The sequence below is a fragment of the Saccopteryx bilineata genome, chromosome 5 (genome assembly GCF_036850765.1).
Source record: "Saccopteryx bilineata isolate mSacBil1 chromosome 5, mSacBil1_pri_phased_curated, whole genome shotgun sequence".
NCBI classification, from domain to species: domain Eukaryota; kingdom Metazoa; phylum Chordata; class Mammalia; order Chiroptera; family Emballonuridae; genus Saccopteryx; species Saccopteryx bilineata.
In genome coordinates, this window is record NC_089494.1 from 136,212,775 (window position 1) to 136,227,047 (window position 14,273).

The 14,273-nt window shown below is 43.2% G+C and overlaps 1 long non-coding RNA gene across 1 annotated transcript; it reads right to left on the minus strand.

Annotated features, from left to right (window-relative positions):
• Positions 1 to 7,301: 7,301 nt before the first annotated feature.
• LOC136306717 (uncharacterized) lies at positions 7,302 to 14,070 on the minus strand. Its single transcript, XR_010725663.1, has 3 exons — positions 13,959 to 14,070; positions 7,565 to 7,679; positions 7,302 to 7,439 (listed from the first exon to the last, which is right to left on the minus strand). It is a non-coding gene; the product is annotated as an uncharacterized lncRNA (long non-coding RNA).
• Positions 14,071 to 14,273: the final 203 nt, after the last annotated feature.

Sequence of the window (14,273 nt, forward strand, 5' to 3'; positions counted from 1 at the left end):
ACCATGGCCAAACTGAACTCCATTAGAAAGGAAGCCAGAGCATCTCTGAGTGCAGCCTTGGTTATTAGACAATAATGCTTCATCTCCAAAGTGGAACTTAATGTAGCTTTTCAAAAAAATAAAAATGTGTCACTTATTCACTTATTGAATAAAGTTAATGATAGGTATCTCTTAAAAATGAGAGACCCAGGGACTTAAAAAAGATTGTAAAATTTCTGTCTCCTTTCTCTATTAGCACAAATAATTAAGACTTTTCCTCACTGTGCCAATTAACTCAAAATTTCACCAAATGAGGCCCTGGCTAGTTGGCTCAGTGGTAGAGAATCAGCCTGGTGTGAGAAGCACCCATCTGCTTCTCCACCCCTTTCTCTCTCTCACTCTCTTTCTCTCTTCTCCTCCCCTCCTGCAGCCATGGCTCGATTAGAGTGAGTTGGCCCAGGCACTGAGGATGGCTCCATGGTCTATGCCTCAGGCACTAAAAAATGGCTCTGGTTGCAATGGAGCAAGATCCCCAGATGGGCAGATCATTGCCCCCTAGTGGGCATGCCAAGTGGATCCCAGTCAGGGCTCATGTGAGAGTCTGTCTCTGCCTCCCTTCCTCTCACTAAAAATAAAAATTTTCACCAAAAGAAACACAAGAATATCAGAAATCTGAAACCGAAGGGAAAAAAAGAGAATACAACAAACCTTGATTAAGTAAGTCTCCATGTTATTATTTGAGGTCCATGGCTTTGAGGTAGGAATTACCAAGTTTTCTCCTGGAGTAGAAATTCTATTGAGTACAAAACTATTTCTAATATTTCCCACACAAGGCGTCTCCGGGTCAGGCCTCCTATTAACAGTGCTGAGTAAAGACGTGTTCCGCTCTTTCTGCAGGAGAAGTTCGGTGTTGACCTCTGCTAGCTTCTCCTGAGTCCTGTGAAGATTGTAAAACACAAGTGCTTAGTATTAATTTTTCCCTAAGGGTATCTGCATTTTTTTAAGTTGCCACAGTAGTAAATGGAATTCCATTAAAATACATTTTAACACTGAAAATGTGTCCTAGCAGACCTACTACGTACAAGTTTAGGTTCTAAATTGTTGTAAAGAAGGACATATGTTTGGGAGGCGAATTTCTTGTTAGTTTGGAGGAAAGAGATGGCCATCAGTGATGTAGACAGCTTATCAGGAAAACACCTGCTGCCTCTTGAAAGGCTGTATTTACCAGATTCTTGAGGATGCAGTTGGACATGTTTAGTAAACCAGGTTAAGATTAAAAAGCAAACCACCCCTCAGAGACACTGTCAGGGATTTGCTTTCACCACCCTGTTCAGCACACTCATTGCCTTGGAGATTTTAACCCTTTGGCACCGAGGCATAATTTAGAGCAACGACCTCTAAGGGAGAACAAGATGACCTAGCTGTGATCAAAAGAACTAAAACAGCCCCAGGGGCAATTCGCTCATAACACTGTCACCAAGGCACTGGAGGTGGGACCTGCTTGTGTTCCCCACCCCCTAGGGCAGACCACCTAATTATTTTTAGCCACTTTGTCAATTATGTTGCCCTCCACTGCTGTGTTAATCTTTCCCTATTAACATGCTTGCCTTTATGTAGATTAGAAAAACAAAGGATAGTTTGTCTCAAGGCTCCCTCTAGTGATAATAATAAAGATCATAATCAAGCCTGACCAGGCGGTGGTGCAATGAATAGGGCATTGACCTGGGACCCTGAAGACCTAGGTTTGAACCCCAAGGTAACCAGCTTGAGCATGGGGTTTCCGGCTTGAGCATGGGACCCCACAGTCTCTGGCTTGAGCCCAAAGGTCATTGGCTTGAAGCCCAAAGTTGCAGCTTGAGCCCAAGGTCACTAGCTTGAGCAAGGGGTCACTGGGTTGGCTGAGTCCCTTGGTCAAGGCACATATGAGAAAGCAATCAATGAACAACTAAGGTGCTGCAGTGAAGAACTGATGCTTCTCATCTCTCTACCTTCCTGTCTGTCTATCCTAGCCTGCCCCTCTCTTATCTCGTTAAAAACAAACTGTAGTCACACTGTTTGCCAACCTTGGTGATTTCCTGAAACCCCATTCTACCCAAACTGTGGGCCCATCTAAGCTGTTTTTCAGTGGCTTTTCCATACCAATGGCCTGAGTTGTGTCATACTTCAGACTTTACTAAAATCTCTCAAACAACAAGCATGTGGCCTCAGCATGTCCCCTATCTTGCTAAGCGGCACCAGGCCCAGCATTGAACAGCAGCTGGCCTTGGTTCGCAGCTTGGCCTCGCCAGGGCACCTGCAAGCCCAGCACAAGTAGCAGCCATCTGCAGATGGCTTTGTAGCTCATTTTGGGTGGCACCGGGCAGAACATAGGCAGTGGCTGACCTTGGCATGCAGCTCCTAGGAGGCCCCAGAGACAGTGCACCCAGTGGACAGCTTCAGATCATATCAAAACACCACTCAACCTCCTCCAACAGTGACACACTCAAGGGGTGGACTCTACAGGCAGCAGACCCCACTGAAGTAAGTCCTGCTCCATGAGGTGGGCTCTGCACATCTGATTCTCCATGGTGGTTGGGGGTTGCAGCTAGTATTCCCTCCCATTGATGTGCTAACAGCAATCAAGGCTCAACTACAACAGGAGACTGCACACAGCTCACATAAGGGGGAGTGCGTACCTGGAGTGCCCAACTTATGTGACTGGGAGGCTGTGTCACTGGACCCTACAGAACAACTACTACATAAGGCCACTCTTTCAAGCCCAAAAGATGTAGCAGCTTTACCCAATGCACAGAAACAAACACTGGAAGGCTGCAAAAATGAGGAGACAAAGTAACATATCCCAAATAACAGAACAAAAGTCTAGAAAAAGAACTAAACAAAATGAAGACAAGCAATATACTAGAGGCAGAGTTCAAAACACTAGTTATAAGGATGCTCAATGAACTTGTGAGAACTTCAGCAGCATAAAGAGATGTGACTTTATTTGTACCCCATGCACAGGGGTTCTATGTGGAATGAAATGGATAATGTCAGGGTCCCTGATGATAAAGATCTTAAAAGTTCTGAGATAAAGAACCTGTACCCATTGCAACTTCTAACTAGTCTAGCCCGTTGCTTGGTTTCTGGCCGATGACATTGACTAACTCACTGCCATTCCCAAACTGCCTGAATCAAACTATGAAATCTCACATGTTCCATGAAAAGTAGCAGTTATATTGGTTTCAACCTCACTTCAGTGATAACTAACACTTTAATGCAAAGACTTACAAATTAAAGCCACCACGGAAAGCACATTCTTTTGCATCCCAATCGTAGTCACCCTGAGAACAGACGTCCGCACCTTGTCGAGAAGCCGACTGCATTGGTGGACTGGTCACTCACAGCAGCGTGAGGGCTGCTCTCTTACAGCACCCTCAGGAACTTTAAGTTATTTAAACTGCTAACTGGATATACATCACCAGGTTAATACCCTGCTTGTCTGTGTACACCGGCATTTACATGCTGAAGTGTTCGTCTTTGTAAATTACTTCCAAGGCTAAAATGCAGGGACGAGAGGCAGCCTCTTGTCCCTTTTGGGTGTTACATAGTAGAAGCTGCTAACTTCAAGTCCTCTAACAGAGACGAAACTATGCTGAGATTAGTAGTCTCATTTAAGAAGGCAAAGACTTAAATGTGGGATTTCCTGTTTCATCCTTAGTCTGACATACTGTGCTTCAAAGTCAGACAAAGGTCAGGTAAGTAACAACTGTCTGGCAGACTTGAAACAATAATATTAATAGTTATAATAATAATTATCATACTTAGAGTTAATGATGCTGATAAGCATGTGCTAGACATCAAATTAAATGCTAGATAATGTTATGCACAACCACCCTGGAAGGATATACTCTTATTCTCCTTTTTACACTAGGAACATAGTTGGTGACGAGTAATGTTCCCAAGGTCACAGACCTGGCAAGCAGGAACGCTAGGCATTAAATGCCATCTTGTGTGACCTGAAAGTCCATCTCTTTTTTCTTTATCGCCCACCTATGACTTGTCTTCATTAATGAAAGTTTGTTCAATTAAAGTTACCTTTCTGGCCTGACCAGGCGGTGGCGCAGTGGATGGAGTTTTGGACTGGGATGTGGAAGGACCCAGGTTCGAGACCCTGAGGTCGCCAGCTTGAGCGCGGGCCCATCTGGCTTGAACGGAGGCTCACCAGCTTGGACCCAGGGTCGCTGGCTCCAGCAAGGGGTTGCTCGGTCTGCTGAAGGCCCGCGGTCAAGGCACATGTGAGAAAGCAATCAATGAACAACTAAGAAGTCGCAACGCACAACGAAAAACTAATAATTGATGCTTCTCATCTCTCTGTTCCTGTCTGTCTGTCCCCGTCTATCCCTCTCTCTGTCTCTGTAAAAAAAAAAAAAAAAAAAAGTTACCTTTCTGGCTGTGGCCGGTTGGCTCAGTGGTAGAGCACTGGCCCATGTGTGGAAGGTTCGATTCTGGGCCAGGGCACACAGGAGAAGTAACCATCTGCTTCTCCACCCTTCCCCCTGTCCTTTCTCTCTATTTCTCTCTTCCCCTCCCACAGCCAAGGCTCCATTGGAGCAAAATTGGCCCAGGCGCTGAGGATGGCTCCATGGCCTCCACCTCAGGTGCTAGAGCAATGCCCCAGAGGGGCCAAGTATCGCCTCCTGGTGGGAATGCTGGGTGGATCCCTGTCGGGAGCATGCAGGAGTCTGTCTGTCTGCCTCCCCCCACTTCTTACTTCGGAAAAATAAAAAAAATTAAAAACTAAAAAAGTTGCCTTTCTTCCTCCCACCATACCAATTAAAAGTTAAAATGTCAAAATATACTAGAAATGAAAAAGAAGGTAAACTGATGAGCCCATACTATCTGGTAGCAGTTAACAGCGGCTTAGGGATAACCTAATAACATCAGTATTTGTCACAGAAAGCAATTTAAAGCAAAGAGTCATCCAAAAGACAAGACCAATTGCTATTTATGTTTCACATGCACCTTTAAGGGAAGCTATACACAAAGTAAAGGTTAAAGAGCAGTAAGGAGACTAAGCCCACTACTGCATCATAAAGAAAACTAATAGAGTCTACACAATATCAAACTAGTAAAACTAATATGAAACCTCTCTAGCTAATGTAAGATCCTATGACCAAAAAGATCAGATTGCAAATGACAATAGTCAGTAAAGTAAATGAAGATAAGTCCTGCTGTGTGCTGTCCTTCCAGTAATCCAGCCAGAAAAACTGCTTTTCTACCTGATGATGTGTTATTTTTCACAATTATGTTAATATTCTTCTGATTAATTAAATCTTCCTGACTTGAATTACTGCTATCATTCTAGGACAATACTAGCACTGAAAGAAAAGAGAGGGAGTACTCTCCCTCCCAGAAGCACGCCCTCACCTTTCCCTTCCCTCGCTCCTTCCCCAACCAACATGCATCTCCAAAACTCTAAGGGATCCTACAAACTTGGACCCAGGAAGCAATGGGCAGGGGAAGGTTGTTTGGGCTAACCCCCTGAACTCCAAAAACAAACAACTGTACCTTTCCATCTGATTAACCCTTGCCCCTCTATTCAATAAAAGTTCCACCATCTCTAAGTGGGATAGCTGGGTCAAAGGGCAGTTCCATTTTTAATTTTATAGCAATATATCCCAAGGACATCATATCACCGACTGAAAAAAAAGAAATGCACCCCCATGTTTATGGCAGCATTGTTCACAATACTGAAGATCTGGAAACAGCTCAAGTATCTGTCAGTGGACGAGTGGATTAAAAAGCAGTGGTACATATATACGATGGAATACTATGGGGCCATGAAAAAGAAGGAAATCTTACCTTTTGCAACAATATGGAAGGACCTGGAAACAATTATGTTGAGTAAAATAAGCCAGGCACAGAAAGAAAAATATCATATGACCTCACTCATTTGAGGAATCCAAGGAATAATGAGAACTGAAGAATGGAATTGAGACAGAGGAGAGATCAAAGGGACCAGAGGAAAAGAGAACAGAGGGAAAGGGGGATGATAGGATGGGAGAAACCTGAAGGGAAGCAGGAGGGCACTGTAGGGAGGTGGGCAAGGGAGATGTTGAGGGGAATAGGGGGGAGAGGGGAGGGGGGAGGCATTCGGGGTGACCCTAGAATCTATGTAAACACAATTAAATAAAAAAAAGTTCCACCATTTACTTCTAGTTTTCACTTTTAGCAAGTGAAAGTTGTAAGGTATTTTCCACAGAGGAAGAAAGAAGGACGTAGACACCAAATGTGGAATAGCAAAAGCTTTATTTAGAGCGCTCTCGGGCGAGGTTCACTGGTCCACAAGACAGGGGCCAGGGAAGTCGTGCAGCTTTTCCTGCGGGGGGGGGGGGGTAATTTATAGCATTGGTGGGGTGGTGGTGGGGTGATAGGTTGTGGCGAAATTTCATTGGCTGACAGATTTTTTCAAAATGTTCCTGGGCTGTTTCTTTTGGCGGTCATGGGTGTGGGTGGTTCCTCATGTGACCTTCCCCCATTGCCAACCGACCTCACAAAAGTTGTGTGAGGTTATCCTGTAAAGCAGCAAAAACAATTTATAGCTTATTAAGTTATGTATATCCAAACTGAATTTAAAACTTATAAAAAGATCCTCTGAACTTAGATGTATAATACAGAAAGTGACTAAAAGTAGCTGCTTCCTCCTCGCTCCTGTGCTGCCACCTGCTACTCCTTCTCTTTAAAATGCCCTCCTCTCTCTCTTCAGCAGGTTAACTGCAACATCATTCTCCAAACCTCACTTCAAACATTCACAACACGGGCTCCAGGAAGCTCTGCTCCTGTCCCAGTACCTACCTGGCACACTGCCCTTATTACACTGCCTGTGGACTGCTGCTTCCCTCCCCCTTGCACGGACCCAGCTCCTCCTGCTGGGTGCTAGGTCTCCTCCTCCCACCCCCCCCACCCCCCACCCCCCACCCCCCCACCCCCCCACCCCCCACCCCCCCCACCCCCCCACCCCCCGGCCCTTCAGTGCCCCGCAGGCTCTGAGCCCAGCACCCACCCCCAGGCCCTAACAGGAAGTTCTTCCTCCTGGGGCAGAGGATAGCTGGGAGACAGAGTTTTGCCTTTTCTGGGGACACCACGTTCCTCCAACCCTCCCTGACTTGGCTTTGGAGGTGTTTCCAAGGTGACAGGGCCTGATAGATTGTAGTCAGTATATGTGTGTGAGGAAGAAATGGCTTGTGGCTAAAATAAACACATGTATTTCAAATATGTTGTAAATAAAGTTAGTTGATCTGTATATACCTTGTTTGTCGCTTGATATTTGCCTCGTACTCAAGCAGCTTGTCTACAAGGGCTTGACTTTCCCCAAGGGCAGCATAGTGGAGAGCAGTGTTGCCATAAATGTCCATTACATTTGGATCAGTGCCGCGCTCTAGCTGAAGAGTTGCACATTCCTCTTCCTGGCATTGCATGGCCTGTAAGAATTATGCCAAGAAATAGGTTGTAAATTCTAGAAATTTACAGTAAATACTAAATTCATTTTTATTCTAAATAATTAAAATAAATCCATCTCACGATGACATAGTTGGTTACCACATACCTTAATCAGAGCTGTCCTGTTTCCATTGTCACAGAGGTTCAACAGGCATTTCCTGTCTGCGAGGAGCTTTACCACTCTTGAGTGGCCATTGGCACAGGCCAGATGCAGAGCAGTCCTACAAAGTGAGAGAACTCTTTAGGAACTTAGAGTTCAACATTTCACAACATACAATTACTCACATAACTGTAAACATTAAATATTATCCCTATGCCTTCAAAACAAGCAGTTTTATTCTGGAGACTACACTATTTATTAGTTCTTGTTACTCACCACATCAGTGAAGGAGCAGCCTAAATGAGCATGAAAGCATGACCTGGGAATTCAGCTCAACTTGGGTCTGATCCTTTTTTAACTCCACTGTGTGTTAGCTATCACTCAGCCTTTCTGTGCCTGGACTTTCTCATCAGCAAAGTGGGGATAGAAACTTATCTCACAGAACATCATTGTGTGTTTCAAGGAGAATCTATACAAAGTGTGTACTATAGTTCCTAGCACAAAAAGACAGTTCAATAATTGTTAAAATATTATCACTACTATTACTGTGACTTTACAAAGACAACATTTCAATTAAGTAAAACAATATTATTATATCTACTATGCAGATGCTTTAATGATTAGAAAGAACATAGTATTTCAAAGATTCTAAAATACTTCATTTGTCGCACTTTAATATCTCTGACATTGGAATGCAATTCCTAATTCAGAATGTCTTAAAACTATAATTGGCAGCATTTAAAAAAATTCTTACTGGGCCCTGGCCGGTTGGCTCAGCGGTAGAGCGTCGGCCTAGCGTGCGGAGGACCCGGGTTCGATTCCTGGCCAGGGCACATAGGAGAAGCGCCCATTTGCTTCTCCACCCCTCCGCCGCGCTTTCCTCTCTGTCTCTCTCTTCCCCTCCCGCAGCCGAGGCTCCATTGGAGCAAAGATGGCCCAGGCGCTGGGGATGGCTCTGTGGCCTCTGCCTCAGGCGCTAGAGTGGCTCTGGTCGCAATATGGCGACGCCCAGGATGGGCAGAGCACCGCCCCTGGTGGGCGTGCCGGGTGGATCCCGGTGGGGCGCATGCGGGAGTCTGTCTGACTGTCTCTCCCTGTTTCCAGCTTCAGAAAAATGAAAAAACAAACAAACAAAAATAAATAAATAAATAAATTCTTACTGGTACATAATAAACCAGGCATCATACATCCCATCCCTGCGGTCTCACATTAAGTGAAATAATGAGAAATACAACAGATCTCTTGCAGTTCCAGTCATACGGTTAGCTTTTAAATTTTAGTTCTTCATGGACAAGAACTAACCACCAAGAGTGTGGTGGTTACCATGGGTGGGGGGGGGAGGGAGGACATGGGAGGGAGGGGGAGGGGCACAGAGAACTAGATAGAGGGTGACGGAGGACAATCTGACTTTGGGCGAGGGGTTTGCAACATAATTTGATGACAAAATAACCTAGACATGTTTTCTTTGAATATATGTACCCTGATTTATTAATGTCATCCCATTACCATTAATAAAAATTTATTAAAAAAAAAAATTTTAGTTCTTAAAAGACTTACAGGTGAAAGAGAACTAAAAGAGCAAAACGAGAATTTTTTGAAAAAAGCAATTCTTACTTTAATTTTCAAGAAAATTTGAGCCAAAGGAAAATCAGGACTCAAATAAATAGGGATGGCTCATTTTGTTCAATATTTAGATTTCTATATTGTATGGAAATCAGATATTTCCAATGATCAATATTAGTATTTACTGTATTGCTATTAACATTTTCAGAGGGCAGGAAAAAGTTACCTTTTACAATTTCCTACCTTCAGAAATACATGTTTGTTTGAAATAATGGAGAAAAAGCATCAACTGTGATTAGGTCCTAATAGTTTAATTTTAAATTTCTCATTTTGTCCACTGGGCAACAAGGAGATTTTAAGGACGAAAAGGGCCTGAGGGAGAAATTGGAAGGGTCCTGAATAGAGTATGTCAGCTACATAGTAGGCATTCCGGTTATATTTCATGGATAAAGTGATTGAAAGAACGGATAGACGGAGTTCAATATTTTTAAAGAAAACTTTTATAAAGTATAGCAATACTTCTGCAATAGTAATCATCACTTTTTACTATTTTTTATTTTCATAAGCATACAACTAAAAGGATTAATCTATAATTGTTAACATGTTTATAGAATAAAGGTACTTAGAGTAAAAAGCGTATGAGCATAATTAGATGTATACACACACTCTACAAGCACAGATGAAGATTCCCATTATTCCCATTGCTTCTGAAGAGGCTAGGAGCTGTCAGAAGATACCAATCCTCAAAAATAAAAGTAAAAGCAATACAGAAAGTGAGAAATTATTTTTATATGTGCAAGATTCATATGACTGCTCTTCCCCAGATTATTTCATTCATACTAATATTTCATTTACTAGAATTTCTATACAGGTTTATTGCAGAAATCACATTTTTTAAAAAGGAAATTTTCACTAATAATACAAATGTTCATAAATAAATTCTATCACACTTTACACATATTTTTGGCTAGTGTGAGATCATAGTCTGTTTGTGTGTATGTATAATCAAACTTATTTTTTTGTTAATACATTGCAATTTTAAGCAATGCTAAGAAAAATTGTATACAATTTAATTATTTTATCAAGATATTTTAGTATGTAGATATGTATTCACTGTAGATATGTTAAAAGTACTTTGTCAATTTTCAAATTAGTTTTTTTCTTGTTGAGTTCAAAGACTTCTCTGTAAAAGGAAGATAAAACTTTTTCTTTGATATACCTACATTGTAAATATTTGGCAGGTACTGTGATAAGAACTGTAAAACTTAGTATTGGCAATGCCATTTTAAAGAGGAAAAGTCAGGGCCTGACCAGGCGGTGGTGCAGTGGATAGAGCGTCGGACTGGGATGCGGAAGACCCAGGTTCGAGACCTCGCGGTCGCCAGCTTGAGCACAGGCTCATCTGGTTTGAGCAAAGCTCACCAGCTTGAGCCCAAGGTCGCTGGCTCAGGCAAGGGGTTACTCGGTCTGCTGAAGGCCCGCAATCAAGGCACATATGAGAAAGCAATCAATGAACAACTAAGGTGTTGCAACGCGCAACGAAAAACTAATGATTGATGCTTCTCATCTCTCCGTTCCTGTCTGTCTATCCCTCTCTCTGACTCTGTCTCTGTAAAAAAAAAAAAAAAAAAAAAAAAAGAGGAAAAGTCAGGCTTCTTGCCCCCTCCTTTCTGTGGAGAATGGAGGGAGAAGAATGCAGAAGCTTCCTGGCTTACAAGGACAAATGAGTCATCTAATCATAATTAACTATAGTTCTCTGGAAGGACTGAGGCCACTACTTGCTAGACAACAAGGATGATAAAGGTTATCTGAGAACTTTCTCTTCCCCTTCAATAAGATCCTTTAGGAGACAATGTTTACATATCCTACAGTGATTTTAACTCTTCCTCCCCTCCTGGAGTCCTCAGAGTAAAGTATACCTCTAGACAAAGGGATCACGAGGCCACTCCCCTTGCCTGAAAAACCTGCGTATGCTTTCTAATAATCATAATAATCATCCCTTTTGAAATCCTTTCTATGTATAAAACTTGTAAACTAAAGCTAGCCCCAACACTTTTAGCAAAGGTGATTTCCTATTTCCTTATCCTAAGCTAAAACTTTTCACTGTTGTGGCAGCGACCCTAGAAAATTTGGGAATATCTTTAATATGTAAAACATTTATCACTATTGTGTTACCTTGTAAGTTTTAAAGTGTAGGGATGTTTTTTTCCTTTTAATAGATCCTATAAATAAATGTTGTAAGCTTGTTAATGATTGACTATTATGACATGCTCCCCCTCCTTTCCCCCAACCTGTATGTGATCAAGTCTATATAACTAGCCTCAGAGCTATATTCGAAGCTGCACGATTTGGGTTAGCTATACCCCGTGTAAGACATATGTAGCTGGTTTATTCATAAATCTCCTCCTAAAATTTCTTCTGTATCCTGCCTTGGTGTCTCTATGTAACCTGTGGAATTAAGGTAATTCACTGTACAGTTTCTTTTATTTTGCTAATATTATTTTCTGATAGGTTTCCTTCCTTCCTTCCTTCCTTCCTTCCTTCCTTCCTTCCTTCCTTCCTTCTTTCCTTCCTTCCTCCTTTCTTTCTTTCGTATGCCTTGGTGTCTCTATGTAACCTGTGGAATTAAGGTAATTCACTGTACAGTTTCTTTTATTTTGCTAATATTATTTTCTGATAGGTTTCCTTCCTTCCTTCCTTCCTTCCTTCCTTCCTTCCTTCCTTCCTTCCTTCCTTCCTTCCTTCCTTCTTTCCTTCCTTCCTCCTTTCTTTCTTTCGTATTTTTCCAAAGCTGGAAACGGAGAGGCAGTCAGACAGACTCCCGCATGTGCCCCGGGATCCACCCAGCATGCCCACCAGGGGGCGATGCTCTGCACAACTGGAGCGTTGCTCTGTTGCAACCAGAGCCATTCTAGCGCCTGAGGCAGAGGCCACGGAGCCATCCTCGCGGGGCCAACTTTGCTCCAATGGAGGCCTGGCTGCGGGAGGGGAAGAGAGAGACAGGGAGAAAGGAAAGGGGGAGGGGTGGAGAAGCAGATGGGCGCCTCTCCTGTGTGCCCTGGAGGGGAATTGAACCTGGGACTCCTGCACACCGGGCTGACGCTCTACCACTGAGCCAACTGGCTAGGGCCGGTTTTACTTTTTTATATTGCTCAATCAACCTCTAGAAATCTTGCTTTTGAAGTCTTTGTCAACATTAAAAACTGTATAAATAGGCATTTGTGATTTTTTTCTGGTACTTTTCTCATTTTATATATTTAAATTTTTAAATCTGAAACTTATTTGGGAGAAATAAAAATTTAGCTCATTTTCTACAAATACTCAACAGATATTTCCCCAATATTTGTGGGGAAATCACCTTTTCCTATGAACATGAAATGTCATCACTATCAAGTGCTAATATCTTACATATATTTGGGTGGGTGGTCAGTTTTCATTATGTTCGAATCATTCATCTGTCTTTTCAGCTATTAGTTAATAAATAATTTGTAGCATGTGTGTATAAAGATAGACCTTTGTCAACTATACACAATTTTTCTTAATTTTATCACAATAAGAGATAACATGTACACAAAAATTTTAAATCTTATTTCTTTTGCTTGTAAAATTGAAAATTATAGGGAGAACACACATTCTGAGAAATTGGGTCTTCCTGATTGTGGGGCAGCTGTGTTAGGCTTGCGCACAGGTTTACCAGCTGCAAGCACTTTGCTTGATTAGTGCATGAGCACGTGGCAGAGGCACGAGTGCTAGCCTATATAAGGCTATGGGTGCTTCCCTCGGGGTGCGATTCTCTCAGATTGCTCTCCCACCACCGTGAGGTGTGGTTTTCCTTGCTCCCTTGCCCTTACTGCAAATAGCAGGTTTTCCTTTGTTTATTAGCTCTTTCCCTTTTGTTGTTTATTTGCTCTTCTGTCTGTGAGCCTCCAATAAACGGGTATGGCCTGACACTTTCCAGCTCCGCAGTTTTTCTACCATCTGCCAGAATCCAATGTGGACCTGCCTGGCCTTGGCCACCAGCATTACACCGATGAAGGCCACAGCCATCTTCCCACTTCACAGTTCCCTTCTGAGGTCTCTCAGTAAAGAACATCTATGCATCCGTGGACAATGATATAAAATGATTAGTGAATTTTATCCAGAGAACTGAGCCCTGAAGTTGATCTACTTGGGAATTCTCTCTCTCATTATGTACTTTTCTATGATATGTGACATCACAGTATAAAAACGTGAACATCAAGTATAAATGCTGTACAGACTTTGTTTCTATTATTGATATTTAGTTAAATCACTTTAAAGTCTTCAGCAAAGTCCTTTTTATGGGGAATTATGTGGGTCCTTAAGTTTTGGTTTTTGCTGCTCATAAAAACAGCCTGAGCCCTAGACCCCAGGAGAGGTCTCCATCACCGAGGTGCTACAAAAAGCGCAGGAGGGAAGAGAGCCAAGCGCCGGTGACAGGAAGGCTGAGCTCCCCCTGGCTGCGCCCCGGCAGGTGAACACTTCTCCCAGGTGCGCCCGCCCCCTCCCGGTGACCAATGGCCGCCGCCCTGCTGACTCGATTACCTGTTCATTCTATCTCTATCATCTACGCCACTTATCAAAACAACAACAACAACAAAAAACAACAAACAAACCCAAAAAGCAAACAACAACAAAAAAACATAATCAGCTTCACTCTCCGGACGTTGCCGGCACCGGCACCGGCAGCTTTGTGGATCATTCCCGATCTCTGCCTCCCGCGCTGCTGCTCCCTGGGCTGGATGTTAACAGCCTCTACCTCCCCACAAAGGGGTGCATCTTCATCGCAAAGAAGCTATAAGTTTAAGAGAAGACTCACCTCCTCTGCTTTTTGCCCCTCCTGAGCACAATAATCTTTCTCCTGAAGAGCCAACCACCTCACGCCACCATTTCCCAGCAGCGTAGTCTGGCAGTTCAGAATCTCTGCCCTTAGGCTCAGTAACCAAGCAACGCCACTAAACACAAGTGCGCATGCGCCTGCCTCAGCCAATGACATCAGTGCAGGTGCACAGAGGTCCGGTGGTACCCAGAGAATATGGGCTAGGTCCAGGCATCGCAAATCTCAGGGATTGCTTGCGGCCAAGTCTGGGTTCCGTTCAAACATCCGTGGGAGTTGCTCAAGTGTTCCCAGATT